Here is a 13,723-nt window from a genome sequence, read left to right as displayed (position 1 = left end):
CAGCCCTCTTAATCTCGCCACTTCATTCCATCTATCAGATGAAATAGCGAAAGGTAAACAATGAGTGTAAGAGATAAACGCCTTTACTGCTGGGAAGCCCTACTATAAACTTCCATTAAAATATGAATCAATTCCATAATAGTAATTCTTATTTGTGAGATGAACAAGGGCATTTTCAAGCAGAATATGTGGCTACAGCCACACTTTATATAATTGAGAGTCTTCATCTGCCTGGGATTGAATTTGCTCAAATGTCTGAATTCATAGCCTTAACTAGAACATGCCATTCAGCAAAAAACAAAGCAGCTAATAGTTACAGAGAGGGTTGCTATGTGTTTGGAGTAGCCTTACTATTGACTGTTGTGGAGGTACAAAGGGTTTCTAACTTACCCTGGTCCAGCTATATAAAACAGATTTCAAATGTGTTATGTGGTACACATTTATCCAATTAGACATTATGAAAATCTCAGGACATTTAAAAACAATTATTAATGAGGTCAAAGATGACAATTTGCCAAAGTAGCAAAACCAGGTAAAGTATGCAGGACTTGCCCTCCTGGTTAAATCAGGCCTGTTCAATCTCCGCTCAGCAGAGAATTCACAAGGGGCAAACAGAATCTGGCGACAAAATGTTTGTAGATTCTGTTTTCCAAAGAGACTAATGTAGTGATATATTATTTGTATTTTGGTAAATAAATTTTGTCTGAAGATCAGAGTCAAAGCAAAAGTCACTAGAGGTCAGACAAGGTGACACACACTTTTAATCAATCCATTGTCTGGTCTTCAGGCAAGATTTATTTATCAAAATAAAAATAATGTACCACCTCAGACTTTGCTTAGTGAAAATTCACATAATAACCCCTAAAGCCAAATTGCCGTTTCTACAGTGTATATGATTTAACTCATCAACCCTCAGAGAAAGTATGGTTGGAACAACTCTCCTCTTTTGATTTGAATGTGAAATGTCCCTCATAGGTGCCTAGGTTAAAAGATGTTGTCTCCAGCAGGTTGTGCTGTTTGAAAATGTCCTGGAACCATTAGGAGGTAGGGCCTTTATGGAGAATGTGGGCCATGGGGAGAGACTTGGAAATTTGTAATCTGAGCTCACTTCCTGTCTGCTTTCTATTTCATGACTGCAACTGCCTCTTGCTTATGCTTTTCCCGTCATGATGGACTGCATCTTCTTAAACTTTAAACCCAAATAAGTTGCTTCATGCCAAGTCTTTTGCCATAGAAAACAACCAAAAAAATTAAGCAATACACCTCTTCCCAAAGAGCTCATAACTTCTAGTTGAGATATTGTATTTGTTCCAAATATAATTAGAAAGGGGCATTCTCCTTTGTCAAATGTGTCATTTGTATTCTGTCACCTAAAATTTATCCAAATGCCTCTGAGAAAAGAATGTAAATATGCCCTAGTGCTAGTCTGTATGCTTACAAATTGGATGGAAGTCTTCACTTGCTAGAAAAATCTCCATATTAGCAGGAGGAAGAAAAACTATTAGGAAGTATTATTCCTATTGGATAATTCCTACTGGATTGCATAGTGATCAAGGAACTAATTTTATTGGAAAAGCATTTAAATTTATTAACAAATTTTGTAAAGAATTTTCATTGTGTCTACCATCTTCACTTCTCTGGACAGATTGAAATAATGAATAATAGTATGAAAATTAAAAATCAATTTGAAAATTTGACTGAAACTTTTAGCTTCCCTTTCCAAAGACATTTCCATCCATTCTTCTAAATCTAAGAACTACCTCTTTTGGTAAATGTCAATTATCTACTTTAATAATTATCTGATATCTATTGAAATGGGCAAAGAACACTATGAACCATCTTTGCTAACAAGAAACATTATTAATATACCCCTATATCTGACTTTTGAAAATGAAGATCTTAGAACTGGTTGCAGAGAGAATTTTCTGGAATATGAAATAAATGAAAAAGACCTAAAATAAGGTGATTTGATATATTATTTAAAAATCCACATCAAATATTTCCTTTGGCTTCAGTGAGAAGACACAGTTAGGTACTTTTAACCACTGCCTGTGCTCCAATGCTTGAGGAGATAAATGCATAGATCTGAATTTTTTACCTGGGTTTAATGACCAAGCTATTATAGCTATCTCTGCTATCTGCTACAAAATAAATTGTACTGATAATCTTCTGACCTGTAAATACAGCTGGGTGACCCACAGTACAGGGCCTAGCCATAACTATCAAATAGATGAACTCTAAGTTCGAAGAGTCCTTGACAGGCACAGAGTCCAGATGATGTCAATAGTAGCACCCTGTGCAAACTCAGTCTTCTGCTTGCATCAGAGGAACTCCTACTGACATCTGATGACTCTTGAGGAGGACATGCAAATATTCATATTGACTCTTTTATGTAAGTTATACACAGTGAGACTCTAAAGACCATAGCATCCACATTGAGCTTCTCAAAACTGGCCAAGTGTTACTGTCAGAGGAGACATCCCTGGAACCATGGATACTAGTCTAGAAAATTTAGGAGAAGCTTAATCTGTGTTAAAGTAAAGATACAAGTTAAAAATAACACCTATTCAAAAATCAGACATATAGGTACTAGAGAGATGGCTCGGTGGTTTAGAGCACTGGCTCTTGCGGAAGACCTGGGTTCAGTTTCTAATATCTACATGGTAGTTTATATTCATCTGCAACTCCAGTTTCAAGGGATCCCTTGCACTCTCTATGGGCACCAAGCACATATGTGATACACCAAGCACACATGTGATGCACACACACACACATGTATGTAGACAAAATACTCATACACATAAAATGAAATAAGTAAGTCTAAAAGCGTGGGACATATAGAGACGATGCTACTTCTTGAAGAAGAAAATTATTATTTATGTGATTGTTAACTTATAATATCCTGGTGGTCTGACACCAAAACTTCAGGGGAAGAATTATCTACATTAATCCGATTGGCCTATGGGCATGTCTATGGGAGATTTCTTGATTGTTAATTAATGCAGGAGTCAGTTCCTTCTAGGAAACACTGTCTCTAAGCAAGTAGTACTGGGCTAGGTACAATATACTTTCATGTTTTCTTCTCTACTCCTTAGCTGTGAGTTAGGTTCCTGTTTGGGTAGAATATCAATAAGCCATTCTTACATTCAGATTTCTGAAATGAGTTCCTGTACTGACTTCTGTTAATGATGGACTATGATATGGAAGTATAAGATGAAATAAGCCTTTTCTCCCTTAAGTTACTTTTGGTTGGATTGTTTTAACACAGGAGCAACAATAACAACAAAACAAAACATAAAAGAAACCAAAAAAACAACGATTAACCAAAAAAACCCCACTAAAACAAGACAAGCAATATGGCAAAAATTACTACTAATGGAGTCTTAGTTCCTTTTGGTTATGAACAAAAATTTTGATTTTTCCTATATTACACTCCTTTTCCTGGTTACTAGTAATATTTGGTAAATGAAGAAAGAATGATTCTATTATGAAGAAATTCAAAATTATGTTGTGTTCTTGGTCAATTATTCAGACTTACATCCAATAAGCAGAGAGCAGAAAAAGAGAAAAACTTTGATCTGGACCATGATGGCTCATATTAGTACGATGCAGTAACTTCTTACTCCATTGGTTTAGCAACCATTTCTCTCCTATAAAGACTATTTTCCTCATTCAACTACAGCTTTATCAGATTCTAGGAATGAGTCTTGTTCAAACCATGGATCACAAAATAGCACTTGGTCTCTGCATGCACAAAATGTGATGTGCTACTTGACCAACAGGGATCTGTGAAATGAAGTTCCCCCAAGAAAGCCACAAGTGTGCTGAACATTCTGGGCAAGTATTGGATCTTTGTGAAGATAGCAGATCGATAGTCAAGTCATTGTTAGCCCTCTTAATAGATCAAATCACAAATTAATTATAAATTATAAATTACCCCCTTTTCTATAATCTACCTGCCTGATGCCCAAGGATTCTGGCAAAGCATCAATTTTTGGGTTACATTTTTCTGTGCCTATAATGTAATTGCTGAAGTGGTCTAATGCATCATCCAGGACAAACTAAATCCCTGTTCCTAAGCACACTCTGATTTTGGTTCCAAATAAACTTCTTTCCTCAGAGCAACAGCTGTGTTTTGTACAGATTGAGGAAGTCAGGACACTTGAGTGACAGAGACACTGAAAGAAGTTCACAAAGCATGTAGAAGCTTCACCAGGCATAGCTTTGCAACATAGTAAGGTGGGAGTTACTGAGACTTGTGTTTTCAAGTTTTTACTCCATTACCCTGGTAGTTTTGCAGAGACTAATAAAAAGCTGTAAAGACTCCGTTCTGGCTGCCATGAGTGGAACTGTGCAGATGGAGGTACATTTCCACACGTGAAAAGGGTTCTGTGGGTAGAATGTTACTGGTCCCCTGACTGGTAAGAATAACACTAAAGCAAAGGCCATGATGACTTGTGGATTTCTGGATTAACAACAACAGAAAAAAGTGTAGAGACTGATTAAGGTAGATAAGACTTGGAAGAAGGACTTATAAAACTCTGCATGTGAAATTAAATATTTTGGCAAGCAATAGTTTCTAGGTGTTCAGATAGAAATGGATAATAGTAAAATTACATATATAAAATAAAAAAAAATAGTTTATTTTCAAGTCTAAAAATCAAAATCTGGGCATCATCATCAAGTGTATAAATTTATAAAATGCTGCATTTGAAATTACTGAGAAAAAATTAGTTGGTGGAGAGGCATTCAAGGAAGCCTTAAATTCAAGGAATCCACAGCATTCAACAGAAGACTAACCAGCTCATAGTCTGAGAAGGAGGTCACTAAGGCTGGTGAAGCTGTATGAGCTATCAACAGTGCTGGGAAATACAACTCAGAGTCCTGACTCTTTTGCCATTCAGGTAGTGGGACAAGGAACCTGGATGTGGTGAGATGGGAAAGAACAGGATATGACAGCAGAGTAGGTAAAGATTATTTACAAGGAAGTGGGACTCTAAGTAGAATCCAAGCAGAACTGACGAACTGGGAGATCTCTGAATAGGGTTGCAGAGTTAAAGAAGACATTACATGTTTAATTAAGGATAGGAGGTTCTGTATCATAAACAGAATAAAGCAATAAAAGTAATTAACTACATAAAGCAGAAGAAGGTCCCTGTGGAGGTAAAGGATACTCTTTACTGTGCAATAAAATTTATAAGCATGTGGGCACTTTTATAAGAGGGAGGAAGATTCAGGAGGTTTGGTACATTTTGTGAAGAGAAGATGAAGAATTTTTCTTCTGGGTTGCTTTCCATTTTATTAGTAGAAGGCAGACTACTCATCGGGGAGGGAGCATGTGGTGTTTATAGTGAGAGAAGTCATTAAATAGTTTGATTAGACTGTTGGGAGAGCAATTGCACTGTAGCAGTGTGCTGAAAAATTGTCAAATCATAATATTGCCCTGTCGGGGATTGTTCCTTTCTTAAAATTAACTTAACCGTTTCAGTACACATTCCATGCTCTCCTCGCCTTTTATCCCACACCAGTGGGCCAGTTCGGTGAAAGCACAGTAATAGAAAAGAGCAGAATAGGTAAAGCAGAAACATAATTTCAGGACATTTATTGTTACACTGCATGATGGAGCTATTCAAAAGCACCGACAGAATGTGATTCCAATGTCATTCTATAGCAATTTGTGCTTTGATCTTAAATTCCACTAACTTAGATGCACCATACATATTAGTCACTTTCCAAAAACATTTGTAATATTTGTGACCCATTTATCCACTTCTTAGTCAGCATCACTTTTCTGTAACCAAGGATACTAAGTTACTGAAAGGCCTGTAAAACCTGTCTCCAAAATTCAGTGGCAGGAGGGAGGCTTGTGGTTCACTTCATATTGTCTTTATCCATTCACCCAAACACTCCATGATGCTGTTTACCATCATGCTATTCACAGGGTCATATAATAGGACACAGAGCCTATCTAATAAGGGCTCACAAGAGCAAGGATCCATGTCAGTACTGCATGAAAATGGTTTTGAAAATAAAGGTAAGTGAGGACATTGCTTTGAGAGAGCAAGGGCACCAGACCCAGATAAATGGAGAGGAACCACTCCTGAGAGAAGTTAAGGGAGCTTGACTTTTGGTGTGGACTTGAATGAAGCGTGGGACTCAGTCAGGTGGAGTGCTGAAAGAAGGTTTTTCAGAAACAGACAAGGATTCTGTAAACTCACATGTGTGCACAGAAAGATGTGGGAAAGAGTTCAGCTCCAGATGCTTAGAATGTAGTGTGATACAAATGACAGCTTCCACTGGAGAGGATGTAGAGCAAGGGGAACACTCCTTCACTACCAGTGGGAATGCAAACTTGTACAGCCTCTCTGGAAATCAATAAGGTGACTTCTCAGAATCAATCAACCTCAAGACTCATCAATACCACTCTTGGGCATATAGCCAAAGGATACTCAGTCATACCATAAGGACACTTGCTCAACTATGCTCATAGGAGCTTTATTTGTGATAGTCAGAACTTGGAAACAACCTAGATGCCACTTGGCCAAAGAATGAATAAAGAAAATGTGAGCTGATAATTAAAGTGATGAGGAACTATTCTGTGAGAGGCAAGCTGACACATATTGAAGGCACAAACCATAATAAAAAAAAAACACAGGCATATGAAGATTTGCATTGGAATGGGGGTGGGTGTCATTATAAAATGCAGCAAGGCCAACATCTAAGGCAAAACTTTTAATATGTTTACAGATTTTGAAAAAAAATACAGATATCATTCATTTTGTTCTTTGAAATCATCATAAAAATGTGCAAAGAACTGCAGTGTAGAAGGGAACATACATTTATTAATCAGTGTTGCATGGCATTTATGGAATCCTACATAGTATGACTAAGTGCGACAAAGCTAACACCATTGGAGAATGTGGGAGAATGTTCCTGTTTATAAATGTTGCTTATCACCCAGTGTCTAAGGAAAATTACTAGGTGTTTGTTTGCTTGGTTGGTTTTGTTTTGTTTTTGTTTTTGTTTTTTTCTTCTGGAAGGTTTCTCAGTAGGACACAAAACATCCATTTGGTGAAGAGAGCTATTTGTCACAGTATTCCTGCCCTGATGTCTCTGCCTCGTTGTGTAATTACCCCAGAAGGCCGGCACTGGAGTGTTGCAAGGTTCTTGTCATCACTGGCTGCTTGGATTTGTATATCTTTTCTTCAGTCTGAATCAGAATTGGTTCATATTATTTCCCCCTCCAGCAAAAACCTGCCATTTGTCAATTGAGGGGGAGCCTCCATTTGCTCTTTGAAAGCAGCACCCATCCACATTATCAGGAGATTGTCAACTTCCTGCTTAAGCCTTTGCCAACTTCCTGGTTAAGGAAATGGTGGTGTTCATTTCCCGTCTTGCTTTCTCCCCCTTCTTTGATGTCTCTGGTTGCACACACAGCGTTTTCTCTCACAATCAAACCTACTCTAAAGATGAACTCTTTCCGTTGAAATCAACTTTCATGCAAATACTTTAGCTCGTTGAACAAGAAAATAGGAGACACTAGAAAACAATTGGTTAATGACTTTAATAAATTGCAACAAAAGTCTTTCCTACAATTTTATGAGGAATTCTGTGTTCCAATTTAAAAGGAAAATAACTTACATTTTCCAATTATCTTCAATGTATGCTTGCACCTGATAGTCAGTTGCGGTTCTACAGTTTCGGGATTCAAGTAAGTGATCCTGGAGCAAGTTTGAGGACTCTACAATAATCAGGGCCCAGAAGAAAATGTTAATAAGCTTGATAATAAGGTATAGAACTCTTATTTTAGAAGCCACAGTAGTTTAGGCCTTGGATTCATCAGTTTCATTTTGCTCACCTTACTTCTGTTACTACAAAGATGGGGTGCTATGCTATGTCTATATAAGATATTTTTATTTTATTTAGTCTCAATATTTTTAACAGAAAATTTATGATAATTTTCTCATACTAAAGAAGTTTACAACTTTCTAAATGTCTACAAGATTCCCAATAGTTCTGTTCAATATTGATACCAATTATCAGAAACAGTGAAAACTCCTCACATAAAGCTGACATAAATTAAGGGTATATGTGACTACTTCTAAAATGTCTTGGTTCTTCTTGTCATTTTCTGATCCCGGTGTTATTTTGATGCTCTTTCCCAGCTCAGAACTCAGGCACGGCCAACAGAAACTTAAGTAATAATAGACCATATTGTTATAGCCCATGAACTCCCAAGGATTTAAGGAGTTTATGTCAGGAACTTGGAGCAAATACCAAAAATGCCTCTGAATTATATTACACTGCCACAGAGAATTACAGAAAATGTTAAAGAACTATTCTATTGGGTGTGTTATAATTTCTAAAGTAGCGGGTTATGCATGTGTATTTACAACATTTTCAGTGATAACTACATCTGTGCTAAAAAAAGCACAGTATCCTTTCCTTCTTACCAAGTCTCCTCATCTCAAAAGTAGTGCTAGTTTTAATGCTTTCCATTGCTTTCTGACCAGATGAGTTTTTCCTCTACTATCCCCCCATCAACTGAGAAAACCTTTCCCCACATATCACCTGCAGAATTTATCTAAGATGCTAAGATATTTTAATAATCAAGCTAATACTAGATAAATTGTTATCAGTAACCTGTATTCAGTTATATACTAATGACTAATGGTACTATGAACTTGATATATGGAGCTGATGATCAATCAAAAACTTGTTTATATGTTGGGTCATGACGATGTTAGAAAATCTAAACAAGTAGTATCTGCAGTCTTCTGTAGTGTCACGTCACATCTTACATATTTCCAAGAAAAATAAAACTATGATATCACACACCATTTATCAATTCTCAGCTATTTGAAAACACCAGGGGAGTTTTCACTCATAGGATTTTGTTTGTTGGTTTTGTTGTTTGATGTGTGAAGAAGCTGTGACATGCCATCTACTGCATAGTACAAATCCAGTGTAAGGTCACTTCCTTACTCAGCATCTCCAACCACTTATTTTAGTTCCTATTTCTTACAACTTTCAGGATCAACATTCTTTTAGAGAAAGATTATGTATGTATGTATGTATGTATGTATGTATTATTGAGTCTGCATGAGTTTGTGTGTACAACATGCATGCAAGCACCCATAAGACCAGAAAAAGGCAATGACTCCACAGAAACTGAACCTAGAGGCAGTTGCCTACTATTTAATGTTGGTATTGGGAATCTAACTGGAGTTTCCTCTAAGAGTAGTAATCACCTGTCGTGACCACCTCGACCAGCAAGGAAGATGCAACACTTGACTCTTCTTTCAGCAGTTTATTCAAGAACTTTGAACAATCTTCTGACCCCAGGGAAAGTCAGCCCACAGCTTAAACAGCCTCTGGGTAGCCAACCCCAGCATGCTATGTGGGAAATGCAGATAGGTCCAGATACGCAGAAGCAAGCCAGATCCTTAGCCTTAGCCATATTTGGAGTTGTTTGCGACCAAGAGCACTCACCACCGGGGAGGTGGAAGGCGGAAACCAGCACCATCTTTAAGGCGCTGAACTACGCAGCTCTCTACAATCACCCTTAACTGTTGAGCTGTTTCTCTGGCCTTGGTTTGCTTTGTATAAACACAAACCTGGTTCTGGGTTATAACAGTCAGCCATAGTTTCATATTACAGCTTTGCTGTGCATAAAGGCACAGCTGTTTCAGGAAAGGATGAGGAAGAGCCCCCTGCTTTCTTTTGGAAATATCCTTTGATCCTTATGTTTTTATCACCCATTTAAACTTATATTTTGAAGCAGGTACACTTATTTTTGTTTTACATTCCCTGCTGAATGGATTTGTTTGCTGTTGTATTATTTTCTGCAATCAAAGACTACAGATTGTCTGAAGTCATCACCCTTTTCTTCATCCTGACAATTTCTAACACCCAGGGATCCATTCCTGAGTCGTGACATTCACCATTTGCCATCCCTATTCTCTTTAGCTCTCTCAGTCTTTTACTAGACAAAGCTACATTTCTGACATTTTTCTTTTATTTTTGAGATTATGATATAATTAAATTATTTCTACACTCCGTATCGCTCTTCTGAAACCCTACCATATAGTCTCCATTTTCAAATTAATGTCCTATTTTCACTGCTTTTATATGTCATTATACGTATATACAAATTTATTTCTAAATATATCCTTCCCAGTCTGTACAATGTTACTTGTATTTATATGCTCAGAATTGGCCATTTGGTATTGGATAAATGTTGATACCCTCTTCCCTGAGGAAGACTATTTTTCCTACATACCATTCCTTATTTGCCTATAGTTCTTTGTGTAGGGTTGAGGTCTCTTGGACTTTCTCCCATCTACTTTGCCATGGCTATTGTTTTTATCCTTTTTCAGTGAAAGATTAGACAGTCAAGATAATGAGAGTTTATTCGGCATAGCTTCTGACATTATTAGGAAATGCAATCTCACAGCAACATCCCTGATCCACTAGCTGTTAAACAATTTTTCAAAATGTCCCCTGACTGTTAGATGCCGGAATTGTTTTGTAGCTATATCCTTTGAGATTGAGATCAATGACTCTGAAATTTTTATTGGTTGTTGTTACCCATCATTGTCTCCATCTGTTGTGAAGAGAAGTTTCTTTGATAAAGGGTGAGAACAGCACTTACCTGTATATTTTAGAGATTGTGCTACTTTACTAAAATGATCATTGTAGAATATTCTCCAAGATCCATGACTTGACTAGTCCTTGGCAGTTGGCTAGGTTTTCAGTATCATAAATAATTTTTCATTTATTGAGAGGATCTTAAGTTCATTTAAAGAACTATTGGTTACTGCAAAGGTATGTATGCCACTATTGTACCTTTAGGGTTATTGTGCCATTCTGGTCATTGTTGTAGTTCATAAATGTTATAACTGGATAGGACATTTGGCTGCTTCCTTTCTTTGGAAGCGTGCACCACAGCTTCTCCTACTATGAATGCTAGTCCCCAGGAAGAAGATTTTCATGACAGTTCTAATAGGCTGCATTTCCTTTTTAAGCTCCTTTCTTTGGTTACCTTTTGACTGCTACTGAGAACCAGTAGCAGTTCAGGGTAAATTCTTTAAAATCTCTTTCATCTTGGGGAATTTCCTCAAAGCCCTCCATCTCTCTGTAGACTTCATAGTTTTCTATGACTCCATGGAAACAATTTGTATTCTCTGTAGCTTTGGATGGAACAGTTTGTGATCTTTCTATCTCTGGACTTTATCTTAAGAAAAAATAGACTTTAGATCTCCTGACTACAAATAAAGCATTGTACATTACTTTTGATACTAAGTAGTCTATCGAGAGGAACAGATTAAAATCAGAACAGGGAAATTCTAACCCTGTTACTTCTGTTAATCACCTGTGGGACTATGAGGAGCTAAATCGGCTCTACAAAAAACTGTGTTTCCATAGCAACATGGGAGAGCGGGGAGATGAGTTCCCAGAGAACGGGGCTCCGCGCGCGGGCAGACCGGGCCCTCCACGGGTGGGCGGATGCCCCCCCTCGCCGGAGCTTGGAAAAGGCTCACAGCCGGCGGTGCGAGTTCATTGCCTGAGGTGAAACGGCGAGCCCGCGCACGGCCCGGGGCGGAGCCATGCCTTTGGGCCATGCGGAGCGCGCCATTATGGGCTTCAGAGGCGGAGCTGTGGCAGCCGCCGCTGTCCGCCGCTGCCGCCGCCCTCAGCCAAGGTCGCTAAGAATTCAGTCAGATAAAAACATTTGTCGCCAAGAATTCAGTCAGATAAAAACATTTATCCCCCCAAACATCGCCCCTTCGTCAGCAGGAAGTAGCCAGATCGATGGTCTACGCCCACTCTCCCTCAAAGAACTGGTCGTGATTATCATAATAAAGGCATGTTTACCTGGTTACCGTATCCTAGGTAACAAAGAAAGGCGGACCTTTTGCCTGAGGCACCTGGTGAGATAAGCAATGTTACCTAGAGGTTTTTCCATCTGAATAGGGGAGCTGGAGAGATGGCTCAGAGGTTAAGAGCACTGACTGCTCTTCCAAAGGTCCTGAGTTCAATTCCCAGTGACAACTGCTTTGGTTTTTAAACAATAGAGGGGGACTACACTACCAGTGACAGCTTCCCCCAGAGAAAGGATTTCTCTTGCATTCTTTACACTTAATTTTTAATTCAAAATTTTGCTGGTACAGGCAAACAAGATTTGCTTTTTGAAACAGAGACCTGCAGATCTCTAAGTTCAAAACCAGCCTACTTCCAGTACTGATTGTGCTGAATTTTTACACTGAGAGTTTTTAATACTCTTAAATGTTAATTTGGGAGGAGAGTTTTGTTTATGTTTTTCTAGGAATGCTGACATACATCTGGATGCCAGCGAGACCGACCAGAGAGATAAAGAAGATGACCCAATGGATGCTGAATGTCCTGCTGTAAAAGATTCGTGCGGAGACAGCAGAGATGACCTTCTGGGCGGTGCCAAGAGCAGCTGTTTCACACCATCGACTTGAGCAACACCCTGTGCAACCTCTTATCTCTTACTCTACTTTGCCTTTTCCTTCCTTAGGAATGGGTGGGAGCAGAGATATCCTTGGCATGCTGCGTCTAGGTGGGGACCAGATTGGAAAATAGTTTTGCCTTATTGCTCTTAAAGACAATAATTAGGGGGAGATGTTGGGAGCCACCTGGAGGCACAGGTGGTCCTGCAGTTTGGAGGTAGCCACGTGGGGCTGAGCAACCCTGCCTGCACCCTTGCCTGCACATGCTCAGACCAGCAGAATGGCATTAACCAATCAGGACAGCGTTCAAGCTGCTCCACCGTTTAAAAGCAGATGCCTCGGGACCCTACTTCCTCTCTCTAAGCTTTCTCTCGTCCCTGCTCTATCGTCCCTTCCCCCAATTTTCCTCAAGGGAATGCTCCAAATAAAGATGTGACCAGAGAAGGAATTCTCGTTTTTGGTGGGGTTCATTCCTGCTGGACGGGATGGCGCCCCGCAGTGCACCACAGCTTCTCCTACTATGAATGCTAGTCCCCAGGAAGAAGATTTTCATGACAGTTCTAATAGGCTGCATTTCCTTTTTAAGCTCCTTTCTTTGGTTACCTTTTGACTGCTACTGAGAACCAGTAGCAGTTCAGGGTAAATTCTTTAAAATCTCTTTCATCTTGGGGAATTTCCTCAAAGCCCTCCATCTCTCTGTAGACTTCATAGTTTTCTATGACTCCATGGAAACAATTTGTATTCTCTGTAGCTTTGGATGGAACAGTTTGTGATCTTTCTATCTCTGGACTTTATCTTAAGAAAAAATAGACTTTAGATCTCCTGACTACAAATAAAGCATTGTACATTACTTTTGATACTAAGTAGTCTATCGAGAGGAACAGATTAAAATCAGAACAGGGAAATTCTAACCCTGTTACTTCTGTTAATCACCTGTGGGACTATGAATAAGTTATTAATTCATTTTGAACTACAGCCAACTCAGGTTCAAATAAAGGTGTATTTTTGAGGCCCTTAATATTCTTCCCAATAAGGAGTAAATGCCTCCAAAAATTTTATGTTCCAGAAAAGTATCACTGAGGGCCCCTCTGAGATTACTGGCTCTTCTTTTACTTGTCACAGCAGCATGATCTGAGTCATAAAGTTCAAAATGTTATGGATCTGAGCATTAACCTTCTGCTTCAATTTAGCCTCAAGCCTCACTGATTTCCACAGACTGACAATTGTTCACATCAAGAGAAACTGTT

At 38.7% G+C, this 13,723-nt stretch overlaps 1 pseudogene; it reads left to right on the top strand.

Moving 5' to 3' along the window:
• The first annotated feature begins 11,399 nt into the window (after window positions 1–11,399).
• On the top strand, window positions 11,400–11,578 carry LOC148119124 (Nuclear RNase P; annotated as a pseudogene).
• The last annotated feature ends 2,145 nt before the right edge of the window (window positions 11,579–13,723 follow it).

Source organism: Myodes glareolus, chromosome 18, assembly GCF_982192425.1.
Source record: "Myodes glareolus chromosome 18, mMyoGla1.1, whole genome shotgun sequence".
NCBI classification, from domain to species: domain Eukaryota; kingdom Metazoa; phylum Chordata; class Mammalia; order Rodentia; family Cricetidae; genus Myodes; species Myodes glareolus.
This window is presented reverse-complemented; position numbering and strand designations above follow the sequence as displayed.